Source organism: Marmota flaviventris, chromosome 18, assembly GCF_047511675.1.
Source record: "Marmota flaviventris isolate mMarFla1 chromosome 18, mMarFla1.hap1, whole genome shotgun sequence".
NCBI lineage: Eukaryota > Metazoa > Chordata > Mammalia > Rodentia > Sciuridae > Marmota > Marmota flaviventris.
The window spans coordinates 24209252-24227511 of record NC_092515.1 but is presented as its reverse complement, the minus strand read 5'-3'; positions in this window follow the sequence as shown (position 1 = coordinate 24227511).

Genomic DNA, 18260 nt, shown 5'->3' with positions numbered 1-18260 from the left:
AACTCTAACACAAAACCTAAAACTAAACCTAACACAAATCCTAACACTAACCCTAACCCTAACACCAACCCTAAACATAACCCTAACCCTCACCCTAACCCTAATCCTGACCTAACCCTAACCTTAACCTGTACTTAATACTAACGTAACCCTAACCCAATCTTTACCTGAACCTAACCATAACACTAACACTAACCTAACCCTAACACTAACCCTAAGCTTAAACCTTACCCTACATCTAACATTAACCATAACACTATCCCTAACACTATTCCTAATCCTAACCCTAAACATAAAATTAACCCTAACACTGAGCCTAACCCTAAATTTAACCATAACCCTATTTGTAACACTAATTCTATCCCTAATATTAACAATAACCCTATTTCTAAAACTCTGCTTAAATCTAACCCTAAACCTAACACTTAGCCTAACAATAAACCTAACACTAACACTAACCATAAACTTAACCCTAACCCTAACAATAAACTCAACACTAATCTTAACCCTAACAATAAACCTAAACCTAACACTAACTCTAACCCTAATAATAACCTTAAGGCTAACCTAAACCTAAACCAAACACAAAATCTAAACCTAACCGTAACCTTAACACAAACCCTAACCCTACTGTAACACTAATCCAAAATGTAACCAAAACCCTAACCCTAACACTAACACTAACCCACACCCTAACCCTAACCATCACCCTAACCCTAACCCTTACATGTAAACTAAACCTAAACCTAAACTTAAACATAACACTAACCCTAATCTTAACCCTAAATGTAACACTAACCCTAAGTTTAACCCTAACCCTAACACTATCTGTAAACCTATCCCTAACCCTAACACTATTACTAACCATACCCCTAACACTAAAACTACAGTAAGTATAACCCTACACCTAACCCTAATCCTAAAACTAACCCTAACCCTCATTCTAACACGAACCTTAATCCTAACTGTAACATTAATGATAGCCCTTATTACAACCCTAAGGCTAACACTAACCCTCAACCCAACCCTAACCCTAACGTTAATCCTAAAGCTAACTCTAACACTAACACTAACCTTAACACTAAACTTAAACCTAACCGTAACCCTAACACAACCACTAACACTAAAACTAACATTAAGTAAACCTAACCCTAAACCTAACCCTAACATGTATCCTAACCCCAACCCTAACCCTAACCCTAACACTAACCTTAACATAAAGTACACCCTAACTTAACTCTAACCCTAAACCTAATCATAAACATAACACTAACCCTAAACCAAACACTACCCTTAACTATAACCCTAAACCTAAGCTAAACACTCACCAAAAACCTAACCCTAACAGAAACACTAACTCTAATCATAACCCTTACCCAAACCCTAAACCTTACCTTAACCCTAATCCTAACACTACCACTAACCCTAAATCTAACCCTAACCATAACACAAACCCTAACCCTAACAGTAACTATAAATCTAAACTTAACCTAACATAACACTAACATAACAATATCCCTAATCCTAACCCTAACCCTAATTCTAACAATTACCCTAACCCTCAACCTAACCCAAACACTAAATCTAACCAAAAAACTAACCCTAACTCTAATCCTCAACCTTACACTAACCTTAACCTAACTCTAACACGAACTCTAACCCTAACCCTAACTGTAACCCTAAACCTTACCCTAAACCTAACCCTAACCCTAAACCTAAACCTAAACATAACCCTAACACTAACCCTAAACCTAACCCTAAACCTAACCCTAACACGAAACCTAACACTAACAATAATCTTAACCCTAAACCTAAACCTAATTCTAATCAAAACACTAACACTAACCCTAACCCAAACACTAACACTAACCCTAAACCTAAACCTAATTCTTACTCTAACACTAACCCTAACCCTAAACCTAAACTTAACAATAACCAAAACCCTAACCCTATTCCTAAACCTAACCCTTACATTAAAATTAAACCTAACTCTAAACCTGACATTAACCCTAATCCTAACCCTAAATCTAACCTTAAACCTAATTATAATGCTAAACCAAACACTAACGCTAACCATAACTGTAACCCCAACACTAATCCTAACACTAATCCTAAACCTAAAACTAACACTAACCCTAACCCTAACCCTAACCTTAACACGAACTCTAAGCCAAACCCTAACCCTAACCTAAATCTAACAATAAACCTATCCTTAACACGAACCCTAAACCCAAACCTAACCCCAACCTTAACATTAATCTTAACCCTTCCCGTAACCCAAACTTAACCCTAATTCTAACACTAAACATAAGCCTACCCTAACACTCACCCTAACCCTAACCCTAACACTAACACTAACTATAATTTTAACCCTAAACCTAAACATAAACCTTATCTTAATGCTGAACCTAATTCTAACACTAACACTAATTCTAATCCTAACACTCTCCTTAACACTAACACTAACCCTAATATTAAACGCAACCCTAACCCTTATCCTAAATCTAAGACTAACCATAACATAAACCTTAAACTTAACCATAACCATAACCATAACCTAACCCTAATCCTAACCCCAAATTTACACTAAACCTAACCCTAACACTAACCCTAATCCTAACCTTAACCAAAACAATAAAACTAACACTAACACTAACCCAAACCCTAAACCTAACTCTAACACTAACCCTAACACTAACACAAACTCTAATCCGAACTCTAAAACTATCCCTAACCCTATCCTTAACCCTAATCTTAACCCTAAACCTAAACCTAACCCTAACACTAAACTTAACCCTAACCCGAACCCTCATCCTATCACTAACCCTAACAATAACTCTAAACTTAACCCTTAGTCTAAACCTAATCCTAAACCTATACCTAACACTAACCATAAAACTCCCCTAATATAAACCCTAACTTAACCCTAACCCTAAATCTAACACAAAACCTAAATCTAACCCTAAACCTAACTCTGATCTTAATCTAACTGTATTTGTAACCCTAACCTAAACCTAACACTAAACATAACACTAACTCTAACCCGAACCCTGACACTTACACTAATCCTAAATTTAACCCTAAACCAAACACTAATCCTAATCCTAACCCAAACCCCAATCTTAACAGTAACCCTAACCCTCATAATTACACTAACACTAAACCTAAACATAACACAAACTCTAAAACCAACCCTAACTGTAATCCTAATCCTAACCTCAACCCTAACACAAACCCTAAACAAAACCATAATCCTCACCCTAACCTAACCTTAACCCTAATCCTTACATAATTCTAACCCTAATTTTAACACTAACCGAAAAAACTAAACCTAAACCTAACCCTAATGGTAATCCTAACCATAATCATAACCCTATCACTAACCCTAATCCTAAACCTAACACTAATCCTAATTTTAACACTAACCCTAACCCTAAAACTAACACTAATCCTAACCCTAACCCTAACATTAACAATAACCTTACCCTTAACCCTAACACTAAACCAAATACTAACCCTAACCTTAACCCTAACCATAATCCAAATGTAACCCTAAACCTAACTATAATACAAATCCTAACCCTAACCCTAACCCTAACACAAACCATAACCTTAAACCTAACACTAACCTTAACACTATCCCTAAACCTAATCCTAACCCTAACTCTGACACTAAACATAACACTAACTGGAAACCTAACCCTAACCCAAACCCTAACACTAACCTTAAACCTAACCCTAACTCCTAATCTAACACTAACTCTAACCCTAACCCTAAACCTAACACTAAACCTAACCCTAACGCTAACACTAACACTAGCACCAAACCTATACCTAATCCTGAACCTAACACTAACACTAACCCTAACCCTAACCCTAAGACTAATTCTAACCATAACTGTAACACGAAATTTAATGCTAACACTAACCGTAACCCTAAACGTAATCCTAAACAATACACTAACACTAACCCTAATCCTAACCCTAAGCCTAACACTAACCCTAACCATAACCCTAAATATAACTCTAATCCTAACCATAAACCTAACCCTAACCCTTACTCTAAACCTCACCCTAAACCTAACCCTATCCCTAACACAATCTCTAACCCTAACCCTAATACAAATTCTAAACCTAACTCTAACCCTAAGTGAAACACTAATCCTAACTCTAACTTTAACCCTAACCTGATTCCTAACCCTGATCCTCACCCTAATTCTAAAACTAACCCTGAACCTAATCCTAATCAGTACCCTAACAATAACCCTATCTCTTACCTAATACTAACCCTAAACCTAACCCTAACCCTATCAATAACCCTAAACGTAACCCTAACCCTCAACCTAACACTAACCCTAAATTTAACACTAAAACTAACCCTAACACTAACACTAACCCTAATCCTTACGCTAACCCTAACTAAACCCTAACCCTACCCTTACCCCTAACACTAACCCTAACCCTAAACCAAACCCTAACTCAAATCATAATCCAACCATAACCCTAAACCTAACCATAACATAAACCCTATCCCTAACTCTAACCCCAACACATACCCTAACCCAAAACCTAACCCTAACCATTACCCTTACCCGAACACTAAACCTAACCCTAACCCTAAACCTAACACTAAAACAAACCCTAACACAAATCCTAACCCTGTCCCTAACTCTAACCCTAATCCTAACCCTAAGCCTAACCCTTACACTAACCCCATCCTAACTCTAACACTAATTCTAACAGTAAATTTAACCCTAACACTAACACCCTAACACTAACCCTAAACTTAAAACTTATATTAACCCTCACGCTAACCATAATACTAAACCTAACCCTAACACTAAACCCAACTCTTAACCCTAACACAAACCCTAACCCTAATCCTAAACCTAACAAAACATTAACCCTTAACTTAACTCTAGAACTCACCCTAAACCTAACCCTAAAATAAACCCTAAAATTTACCCTTACCTTAATTCTAACCCTAATCCTAACACTTACCGTAACACTAACCCTAAACCTAACCCTCACCCTAACACTAACACTAACCCTAAATCTATCCCTAACCCTATTGCTAACCCTAACCCTAACAATAACAATAATCCTAACCCTAACCCTAACATTAACACTAACCCAAAATAATACATCATCCATATAGTGAAATATTCGTAGTTCAGGATTTTGATTTCTAAGTGGCTGGATTGCTTTGTTAACATAAATTTGACACATAGTTGGGCTGTTAGCCATCCCTTGAGGGAGTACTTTGAATTCATATCTCTGATCAGGACCTTCATGATTCAACAAAGGCACAGTAAATGCAAAACGTGGACTATTCTCGGGATGAATTGCAATTGAAAAAAAAAACAAACAAAAAATATTTAATATCTATAGCTGAAACATACCAAGTTTTTTGCAAAGCAGACAATTGAGCAGGTCCCATAAGAACCATCTCATTATTAATGGCTCTTAAATCTTGCAATAATCTCCATTTCTTTTTGATGACAAAATTGGGAATATTATGGGGAGATATGGAAGGTTGTATATGTCCCTCTGCTAATTGTTGTTTGACCAGGTCATGGGCTTCTTGTATCTTTTCTTTAGTCAGGATCCACTGAGGAACCCATACTGGTCTTTCTGATTTCCAAGTGATTTTTATTGTCTCAGTGACCCTGCTGAAAACCCAATCCATGTCTATATATTTCTTGATCTATTTGGATTGGCGCCACTATACTTTGTCCTTTTTCTCCTAATCTTTTTTTCCTTTCCTAAAACCTTGTCTAGTCATAATAGTGGGCACATTTAGATTGATGTTATTTGTTAGTGTCAAACCTAGTTGATCTAGGACATCTCGTCCCCATAAATTTATAGGAAGATGATCCAATATATATGGCTGTATAGTTCCTTCACATCCTTCAGGATCCTTCCAATCTAATACCATTGCACTTCTATGGGGATTAGTTGCCACTCCTAGGCCTCAAAGCGTTTGAGTGGCTTGTTGTAATGGCCAATGTTTTGGCCATTCTTGACGAGAGATGATGCTATGGTCTACACCTGTATCCAGTAGCCCATTAAATTCATGTCCTTGAATATTTAGTTTTAGCATTGGGCGAGAATCTAAATTTAAAGACAGCATAGCCCAATCTACACCTGTAGAGCCCAATCCCCTGGAACGTCTTTCTATAGTACTACTGGAAAATTTGTCATGAATGCTGGGTATTATTAATAACTGTGCTATTCTATCTCCTGGTGAAATTACTGATAAACCTCTTGGAGAACTAGCTATAATTTTTATTTCACCTTCATAATCAGGATCAATTACCCCAGGACTTATCATAAGTCCTTTTAGAGTAGAAGATCTGCATCCTAACAATAGGCCTACTATTCCTTGGGGAAGAGGTCCTTTTAGTCCTGTGGGAATGATTTGAACTCTCATCTCTGGAGTTAGTACTGCTCTGGTGGAGGCACAGATGTCTAGCCCTGTGCTCCTCCAGTTTGTCTGATGAGAGATCTTATGGATAATGTGTCCTGGTCAATACCCTGATGGTGTTGCTGGGTTCCTCCAGTGGCCCATATATTTGTGGTCGTGGGCCCCAGAGAATTGGGTCCCCCTGTCCATTTTTTTGGCAATGGAGCCCAATGCCTTTCTTCACAATATCATGGGTAAACACCTGGTCCTTGTCTATTTTTTGATATGGAGTACCCTCTATGGTGGTTTGAGAATGGCATTCATTAGCCCAATGTCTCCCTCTATGGCATCGTGGTCAAATACCCGGTATCCTACCACTTTTATACCTAGTTTTGTTAAACCCTCCTCCTATGGGGCAATTCCTTTTAAAATGTCCTGTTTGTTCACAATTGTAGCATGTTTTGGCCTGGCATCTAAAGCCTGTTGTACTACAGCTGCCAAGACTTGTCCTTGTTCATTAATGTCTCTACATAATTTAATATATGTGTTTAAATCTTCATGTTTACATGGTCTAATGACCTCTCTGCACCAATGATTTGCTTGCTCATGAGCCAGTGTTTTATTAATGACATTGCTTGTTCCGTATCCCCAAAAACTCTGGTAGCTGTTTGAATAAGCCTATCTACAAATTCAGCGTAAGGTTCATTAACTCCCTGTATTAGCTTAGAAAATTGACCTTGTAAATCTCCATGACCTTGTAAAGTCTTCCATGTCCTAACTGCATCTACAGCAATTTGTGAGTATATAGCAGGGTCATATCTATTTTGTTGCTTATCCTCAAAAAGTCCTTTTCCTAACAACATATCTAGATTTCTTTGGGATAACTGGCTGCTGCATATCGCCTAGCCATCTCCGTGCAAAATTCCTCATTGGCAACCTTCCATAACAAATATTGCCCTCCATTTAGCACAGCTTTTCACATACTAGCCTAACCTGCTGGCGTCATGTCCAAGTTGGTAATGGATTCGACCATTCTTACAGTGAAGGGTGCTTGGGGACCAGAGGTTGTTATAGCCTCCTTTAACTTTTTCACTGTTTTGAAATCTAAAGCACATGAATTTGCTGCCCTCCTGACTGCTCAAGTACAGGGAATGCCAATCTATGAGGTCCTGTATCAGGATCCCATTTATCAACTACAGGGGTTGGAAAACCCCCAGCATATTTTCTCTATAGGTGGAGCTGTTGGTTGGAAACTTACGCCCTCTGGTGATAGAAAGGTGTTAGTATCAGCCTCCTATTGTAACTTTTTTTTTCCTGATTAGTCCATCCTCCTTCAAATTTTCTTCCTCTGTCTGACTAGCTCAAGAGACCTTCTCTTTTGCTTGATCTAACATGTTTTCTACCATAGTCTAAACCTCAAACAATTTACTTAACACTCTTTTGGTTTGTTTTTTTTACTAATTTCTAATCTACTATAAGATAACGCAACCCAACAAGATAACACAAACAAAACCAAAACAGAATAAAACCAAAACGGAACAAAAATTAATTGTATCAATTTTCCTATTTTCTTGAAATGTATATTCGTGGTCTATTTCTATCTCCATCTCAGGGGCGAACAACTTCAAACCTTGAGCCAACCATTTTCCCCAGTGTGCCTGACAAAGTTCTAGGAACATGCAGCTTTGAAACAAAAACAAAAGAAATCAAAACAAGAACACATTGTTTTTTAAATGGTCACCCATTCTCTTGCTCTTCTTCAGGGGTGAGCAATTTTACTTACCCCCAAGCTTCAGGCATCCCCCACATGGGCCACCAAATGCTGCAGTCTGGCTGGGAACAAATCACCGAGCTGCCACAAAGCACTTGGAAATTCAAATAGGAAACTTTATTGCCTGAACTCCAACAGCACTCCACTCACACTCCTGGGGTACACTCCCAAATGCCAACAACGTGGCCCCTCTCCGGCACACCACACCAACTGGAACTCCCTCCACAGGAACTTCACCAACTAATGCGAACTCCACAGGAAATCTACACGAGAACTCCAAAGTAGTGGGCACCCGAGGTGGACAGCAGGGGTCTATATAAAATTGAATCAATCCAGCATAATCTTAATGGCTCCCTCTCAACCTTTACTTCTGGCAAAATGCCAGGGGCAATTCTGACATGGCTGTGGCTCTCAACATTACTCTAACACTAGCTCTAAACCTAACCCTAACACTAACCCTTAACCTAGTCATAATCCTATCTGTAACCCTAACACTAACCTTAACTTAAATCCTAACCCTAACCCTAAAAATCCCTAACCCTAAACCTAACACTAAACCTAACACTAACCTTAACCCTAAATCAAACCCTAAATTTAAAATTAAACCTAATCCTAACCCTAAACCCAACACTGATCCTAACCCTAACGCTATCTCTAACACTTAGGCTAACACTAACCATAACCCTAAACCAAACACTAACACTAACCCTAAACCTAATCCTAAACCTAACCATAACACTAACCATAAACCTAAACCTAACACTAACTCTAAACTTATCACTAACCCTAACACTATCCTTAAAACTAAACCTAACCCTAAATGAAACAGTACCACCAAACCTAAACCTAAACCTAACTCAAACACTCAGGCTAAACCTAACCCTAACATATACCCTAACCCTAACCCTAACACTAACCCTAACCGTAAACATAATCCTAACTCTAACCCTAACCCTAACCTAAAATTATCCCTAACCCTAACCCTAACACTAATGGTAACCATGAACCTAACCCTAACACTAACTCTAATGCAAAGTTTAACACTAACACTAAACCTAACCCAAACTCTAATCCTAACTGTAACCCTAGACCTAACCCTAACCGAAACTCTAATCTTAATTCAAACCCTAACATTAACCCTAACACAAACCTGTATCCTAAAACTAAACCTAAACCTAACCCTAAAAATAACCCTAAACCCAACCCTAACCATAACCATAACATGAACCCTAAACCTAACCGTAACACTAAAATTAATCCTAAACATTTTCCTAAATCTAACACTATACCTAATCCTAACCCTATCCCTAACCCTAACCTAAATCTAACCTTAACCCTAACATTAATCCTAACTCTCACTCTAACACTAATACTATGAAGAACCTCAATCCTGACCCTAACACTAACCCTAACACTAACACTAACCCTAATTCTATCCCTAACACTAACTCTAACCTGAACCATGACACTAACACTTACACTAACCCTAAAGCAAACCCTAACACTTACACTAATCCTAACACTAACACTAATCCTATTGGTAACCCTAAGAGTAACACTAACCCTAACACAAACCCAAACCCTAACCCTAACAATAAACCTAACCCTAAACCTAACCCCAACACTAAACCTAACACTAACTCTAAACCTAACCCTAATCCTAACTGTAATGCTAAACCTAACAATAACCCTAACCCTAACAAAAACCCTAACAAAAACCCTATCTTTAACCCTAACCTTAGCCAAACCCTAACACTAACACTAATCCTAACCCTGTCCATAAAAATAAACTTAATAAAAACCTAACACTAACTTTTAACCTAACCCTAAAACTTACCTAACCTGAACACAAATGCTAACTCTAATGTTAACCATAACACTAAACCTAAGTCAAAACCTAAACCTAAACATAACCCTAAAGTAACACTAACCCTAAAACTATCACTGACAATAAAATTAACCCTAATCCTAACCCTAATGCTAAACCTAACTCTAACCCTAAACCTAACCCTAACGCTAACCCTAACACTCATCTTAACACTAAACCTAGCTCTAAACATAACACTAACACTAACCCTAACCCTACTCCTAACACTAAACTTCTCCCTAACCATAACACTATTGCTAACCCTAACACTCACCCTAACTATAACACAAATGCTAACTTTAATCATAACATGAACCATAACCCTAACCCTAACACTAAAACTAACCCTAACCCTAAACCTATCACTAATCCTAAACCTAAAGCTAACCCTAACACAAACCTTAAACTTAACACTAAACCTAACCCTACCCTGATGCAAACCATAACACTAACACTAACCCTAACCTTAACACTAATCCTACCCATAAACCTAACCTAAAGTTACCCTAACAAAAACCTTAACCCTAACCTTAACACTAACCCTAACCCTAACCTAACACTAATCTTTAACCTAACCCTAAATCTTACCCTAACCCGAACACTAACCCTAACTCTAACTTTAACCATAACAAATAACCCTAAGAAAACATAACTAACCATAACCCTAAACGTAACCCTACCCCTAAACCTAACCTAACACTAATCTTTAACCTAACCCTAAATCTTACCCTAACCCGAACACTAACCCTAACTCTATCCTTAACCATAAGAATAACCCTAATAAAACCTAACTAAACCATAACCCTGAAAGTAACCCGTGTGTGTGTGTATATATATATATATATATATTTTTTTTTTTTTGGTACAGGGTTGACCCCTGACACTAACCCTAAACCAAAACAAACTCTAAGTCTTACCCTAACCTTAATAACCCTAAACCTAACATTAAACCTAACTCTTACCCTAAACCTAACACTATCCCTAAACCAATACTAACCCTAACACTAAACCTAACCCTAATCATAACCATAATCGTAACACTAACCCTAAGCCTAACCTGAAAATGTGCACTAACTCTAACCTTAATCCTAACCCTAATACTAACCCTAAACCTAATCTTAACTGTAACCATAACCCTATCCCTAACCTTAACAAAAACATAACCCTAACCCTACCCCTAACAAAAAACTCTAACCCTAACCCTAAACCTTTCTCTAACACTAAACCTAATGCTAACTTTAAACTTAAAACTAACCATAACCCTAAAACAAACCGTAATGCTAACCATAACCCTAACCCCAACCTAACCCTAACCCTAACATAACACTTACCCTAACTCTAAACCTAAAACTAACCTTAATGCTGAATCTAATGATAACCCTAACACTAATCCTACCCAAAACCTAAACCTAAATCTAACCCTAAAACAAATCTTAACTCTATCCCTAACCCAAACCTATCCCTAACCCTGACTCTAACCTGAATCTTAACTCTAACTGTAACTGTAAATCTCACTGTAACCCTCACGCTAAAAGAAACCCTAGCACTAACCTTAGCACTAACTCTAACCCTAACCATAACCCTAAACCTGACACTAAACCTAACCCTTACCCTAACACAAACTCTATCAGTAACCGTAACCCTAACACTTACACTTACCCTAACCCTAATCCTAATACTAACTGTAACTCTAAACGCAACCCTAAGATGAACCCTAACCCTAACCCAAACCATGACACTAACCCTAACCCCAACCCTAACCCTATCACTAACACTAACCCTAAACATATCTTTAAACCTCTCACTAACACTAACCCTAATTCTAAACATAAACTAAACACTAACAGTAACCCAAATTGTAACCCTAACCTAACAGTAACAATACCCCTAACCCTAAACCTAACCATAAACTTAACACTAACCCTAACCCTAACTTTTACCCTAATACTAAACTTAACCCTAAATCTAAACCTAACACTAAACCTAAACTGAACCCTAACCCTAACTGTAACACTAACCCTCACCCTATTGCCTAACTTTAACATTAAACCTATTTCTAACCATAAACTATCCATAACCCTAACCCTAACACTAACCCAATTACTAATGCTAACCCAAACCTAAACCTAACCCTAACCCTAACACTCACCCTAACCATAACCCTAACATGAACCCTAAACTTAACCCTAACCCTAACACTAACTCTAACACTAACCCTAAATGTAGCCCTTACTATAACTCTAAAACTAACCCTAACCCTGATACAAACCCTAACACTAAGTCTCACCCTAATCCTAATCCAAACTGTAAGCCTAAACTTAATACTAAACCTAACCCTAACACTAAGGCTAAAACTAACCCTAACCCTAATATTAACCCTAAGCCTAATGGTAACCCAAAAAAATCACTAAACCTAAACCTAAACCTAAACTTAACCCGAACACTAACCCTAACCCTAACACTAACACTAATCCTAACACTAACCCTAAAACTAAACCTAAAACTTAAGGTAACTGTAACCCTAACTCTATCGCTAACCCTAACTCTAATTCGAAACTTAACCCTAACCCTAACCCTAACTCTAATCCTAACCCTAACCCTACACATAATCGTAACCTTAAACCTAACCCTAACCCTAACACTAGTCCTAACCCTAACCCTAACAAAAACCCTAACCCAAACCATAACCCTAACTGTAACCCAATCCTAACCCTAGCTTTTACCTAACCATATTCCTAACCCTAACACTAACCCTAATACTAACCCTAGCCTGAACCATTACCCTATCAGCAACGCTAACCCTAACCCTAAATCTAACACTAACTCTAACCCTAACCCTAACACTAACCCTAACCCTAATCCTAACCATAACACTAACCTTAACCCTAAACTTAACCCTAACACTGACGCTAACTCTAACCCTAAACTTTAATCTAAATGTAAACATATATCTAATTCTAACTCTAACCCTAACACTTACAAAAATCCTAACCCTAAGCCTATCACTAATCCTAACTTTAAAACTAACCCTAACACTAACCTTAACCCTATCCATAACCCTAACACTAAAGCTAACCCTAACCCTAACCCTAAACATAACCCTTACCCTTAACTCTAACTCTAACCCTAACATTAACCCTAAAATAACCCTAACGATAAACATCACCCTAACACTAACACTAACCCAAACACTTACCCTAACCCTAATCCCAACCCTAACAAAAACCCTAATGCTAACCCTAAAACTAACACTAACCCTAAACCAAACAAAACCCTATCACTAACCCTCATCCTAACCATAAACCTAAACCTAATACTAACTGTACCCTAACCCTAACAATAAAGCTAAAGGTATTGCTAAACCTAACACTATTTCTAACCCTATCCCTAACCTAACCCTTACACTAGACATAGCCATAACCTAACACTAAAACTAATACTAACCATGAACCTAGACCTGACATTAGCCCTAGTCCTAATCCTAGCCCTAGACATAACACAAACCCTCAGGTTAACCCTAAACCTAGACTTAATCCTAACCCAAACCCTAACTTTAGTCCTAACCCTAATTCTAACCCTCGCCCTAGCCCTAAATGTAGCTTTAACCCTATCCATTTCCCTAAACCTAAACTTAACCCTAACACTAACACTAACCCTAACCCTAGGCATAACCCTAACACTAACCCTAGCACTAATACTAGCCCTAATTTAGACCTAATTCTAAACCTACCCCTAACCCTAGCTCAAAGACTAACTTGAACTCTCACCCTAGCCCTATTTCTAGTTCTAACCCTGTCCGTTACCATAACCGTAACACTAGCCCTAACCTTAGCCTTAACCCTAGCCATAGGCCTAAACATAGATCTAACCATAACAATAAATCGAAGCCTAAACATCACCCTACCACTAGCCCTAACACTATCATTAAACATAAAACTAGCCCTAAACCTAGGCCTAGTTTTAAAACAAAACTGAGCCATAGCCCTATCCCTAACCCTATCCTAACTTTAACCCTAGACCTGACATTAGTCCTATCCCTAGACCTAATCCTAGTTCTAAGGCTAGCCTTAATCCTAACCCTAATTTAACCCTACCCCTAACCCTAATTTTATCCCTTATCCTAACACTAAACATAGCTTACCATCATACCTTACCCTAACCTTAATGCTAAAAATAACCCTAGCCCTAAACCTAGGCCTTAATCTAACACTAACTCTAGCACTAATCCTAGCCCTAATTCAGCAATAACAGTAAACCTAACCCTATCCCTATCCCTAAGACTAACTCTAACTCTCGCCCTAGCCCTATCCCTAATTCTAAACATACCCCTTACCATAACTCAAAATCTAGCCCTATCCTAGCCCTGAACTTAGCCCTAACCTTCGCCCAAGGCTTAAACCTTTATCTAAAATTAAAATTAAGTATAAACCTCACCCTAACACTAGCCCTAACCCTAATGCTAATTGGGAAACTAGCCCTAAATCTACCCTAACCCTAAAACAAAACCAAGCCATATCCCTAAACCTTAACCTAAATAAAACCATAAAGCTACACCTAGTCCTAAACCTAGCTCTAATTTGAGTCCTAACCCTAACCCTAGAAATAACCCTGACACTAACTCGGCCCCTAACACTAAACCTAGCTCTAAACATTGCCCTAACACAACACTAGAAATAACCATAAAAGAAACCTACTTCTTTCATTAGATGTAGCCCTAATGATAACACAAATCCTAGCCTGAATCCGAGATCTAACCCTATTTTTTTAACTCTAACCCTAACCCTAGCCCTAAACCTAACCCTAACCCTAACCCTACTATAAACCCTATCCCTTTTCCTAAGTCACACTCTAACCCTAATGCTACCATAGTCCTAAAATTAATCTTTCGCCTACCCCAAACCCTAACTCTATTACTAGTCCTATCCTAGCCCTCATAATAACTCTAAACATAACCCAAACCCTGACCCTTATTTTGATTCTAACACTAACCCTAAGTCTAAATCTAACCCTAACACTAAACTGAAACCTAACACTTCACATACTGGTAAACCTATACTTAAAACTAACAGAAACACTAGAACTAGATGAAACCAAATCCTAAATATAGTCATAAATCTAGCCCTAGCCTTAAAAAAATCTAGCACTAGCTCTAACAATAACCATTAACCTAATTTAAAGACAAACTCTATCCCTAGACCCAACGCTAGTCATAATTCTAGCACTCACCGAAAACCTAACCCTATCCTGAACAATGACCCTTAATCCTAAACAAACTCTAGCTCCAAACATTATCCTAACCGAAAATCTATCACTAACACAAGACATATCGATAACCCTAACCCTAAAACTAGCCATAAACATTTTCCTAACTCTTATATTTTCCATAGCCCTAATGTTAGCCATAAACTTCACACAAAATCTAGCCCTTATCCTAGCCCTAATCCTAGCCCTAATTGTAACCCTAAACAAAATCCTAGACCTAAGCCTAATCTTACACTCGCCCTAGCCCTAAACTTAGCTCAATCTCTAAACCTTACCCTAAATATAAACTTAACCCTAACCCTAGACATGACTGTAACCCTAACCCTCACCGAAGACCTAACCTTAGCTCAAATACTAATACTTACCCTAAAACTCTCCCTGACACTAACCCTAGGCCTAACCCTAAAACTAACCCTAATCATAACCTTATCCCTAGCCCTAACCTTACCTCTAATACTATCCATTACCCTAAAGATGAGCCAACCTCATATGCTAACCCTAGGCGTAACACTAACCCTATCACTAACACTAATTATATCCATTACTCTAAATTTAACCTGAACCCTAAACCTAATCTTTTTTACACTAACACTAATTATATCCATTACTCTAAATTTAACCTGAACCCTAAACCTAATCTTTTTTTATTATCGTAACTGAATCCTAACCCTACAGCTAATTCAATCCTTAACCCTAAAACTTAAACTAAACCAAACCCTACCCAGACCCTGACACCAATAATACACCTAGCTTTAAACCGGACCCTTACCTAAACCTAACATTTACACTGGACCTAGCCACAACCTAATCCTAAAACTAATACTAACCATAAATCTAGACCTGACATTAGCCCTATCCCTAATTCTAGCCCTAGCCCTAACACAAACCCTAATCCTAGTACTAAACATAGCCTTAAACATAACCCTAGCTCTAACCCTAATTCTAACACTCGCCCTAGGCCTAAACCTAGCTCTAACCCCATCCCTTCCCCTAAAACTAACTCTAACCCTAGGCCTAACCCTAGTGCTAATCCTGGCCCTAATTTAGCCCTAACATTAAATCCATTCCTAAGCCTAGCCCTAAGACTAACTCTAAATCTCGCCATCGCCCTATTTCTAGTTTTAACTCTATCCGTTAATAACGCTAACAGTAGCTCTAAACTTGGCCCTAAAAATAGCCACAGCCCTAAACCTAGATATAACCATAACAACAAATCTAAGCTCACCATACCACTAGCACTAACACTATCACTAATCCTAAAAGTAGCCTTAGCTCTAAAACAGAACTGTGACAAAGCCCTAATCCTAACCCTAACCAAACCATAATCCTATACTTGACATTAGACCTATCGCTAATTCTTACCCTAACCATTACACAAACCCTAACTCTACACCTAGTCCTAACCCTAGCTTTAATTTGAGTCTATCCCTAACTCTGATCAGTAACACTTATCCTGACTCTGATGGTAACACGAACCTATCTCTAATCATCACCATAAACCTAAACCAAATCTACACACTAGATTTAGACATAATGCTAAACGTAACACTAGCCCTAATCATAAACCTAGTTCTAACATTAGCCCTAATCCTAAATAGCCCTAACCTAACTCAAAATCTAGACCTAATCAGAGCCCTAACCCTAGGTTTAAACCTAGCCCTAACCCGAAACCTAGCCCTAATACTTAACCTAAAACTAACCATAAACCTAAAACATGTCCTAACCCAAAATTGAACCCAAACCATAGCCCTAATCCTAACCATAATCATAGCTCTATCCCTAGCTCTCATCTTCTCCATTACCCTAACAATAATCCTAACCAATTTCTAACCCTAGGCCTAATCCTAACCATAGCTCTAACCTAAACATAACCCTAGTTCTAACTGTAGCTCTAATCCAATCTATTACCCTAACCATAACCATAACTGAATTCTTTCCCTAGGCCTAAACCTAACCCTATCCCTAAACCTAAATCTGTCCATTACTCTAAATCTAACCTTAACCCTAAACTTAACCGTATCCATTACCCTAACCCTAACACTAACCCTAATGCTAATTTGAGCCCTAAGCCTAATCCTTAACCTAACCCATACCCTCACCCTAACTCTGACCATAATAATACCCTTATCTGTAAACCTGACCCTAACCTTAAACCTAACACTTAAAATAGACCTCGCCATAATCCTTAGCCTAAAACTATCCCTAACCATAACCCTAGACCTGACCTTAGCTCTATCCCTAATATTAGCCCCAACGCTAACACAAATCCTAGCCCTAATCCTAACACTAAGCCAAGCCTTAATCCTAACCCTAACATTAACCCTAGCCCTAACCCTAATTTTATGCTTTGCCCTAGCCCTAAATGTAGCTGTAATTTCTTACCTTATACTAACCCTAATGCTAATCCTAACCCTAGACCTAAATCTCAGCCTAAACCTACAACTAACCATATCTCTAATCTAGCCCTAATTTAGCCCTAACCCTAAACCTAACACTATCTCTAGCCCTAAGACTAACTCTAACTCTCACCCTAGCCCTATCCCTAGTTCTAAACCTATTCGTTACCATAACCCAAACCTATCCTTATCCCTAGCCCCAACCCTAGCCCTAACCTTCACTCTAGCACTAAACCTGGATCTAACCCTAACCTATAGCCTAAAGCTCACTCTAACACTAGCCCTAAACCTAATGCTAATTGGAAAACTAGCCCTAACAGTACCCTAGCCCTAAAACAAAATTGAGCCCTAACACTAACACTAACCCTTAAACTAAACTAAACACTAACTCTACACCTAACCCTAAACATAGCCCTAATTTGAGTCCGATCCCTAACCCTAGAAGTAACCATGATCTTTACTCGGACACTAACAGTAACCCTAGCTCTAAACATTGACCTAATGCTAACCCTAGAACTAGCCCTAATCAGAATCCTAGTTCTTTCATTAGCTGCAGCC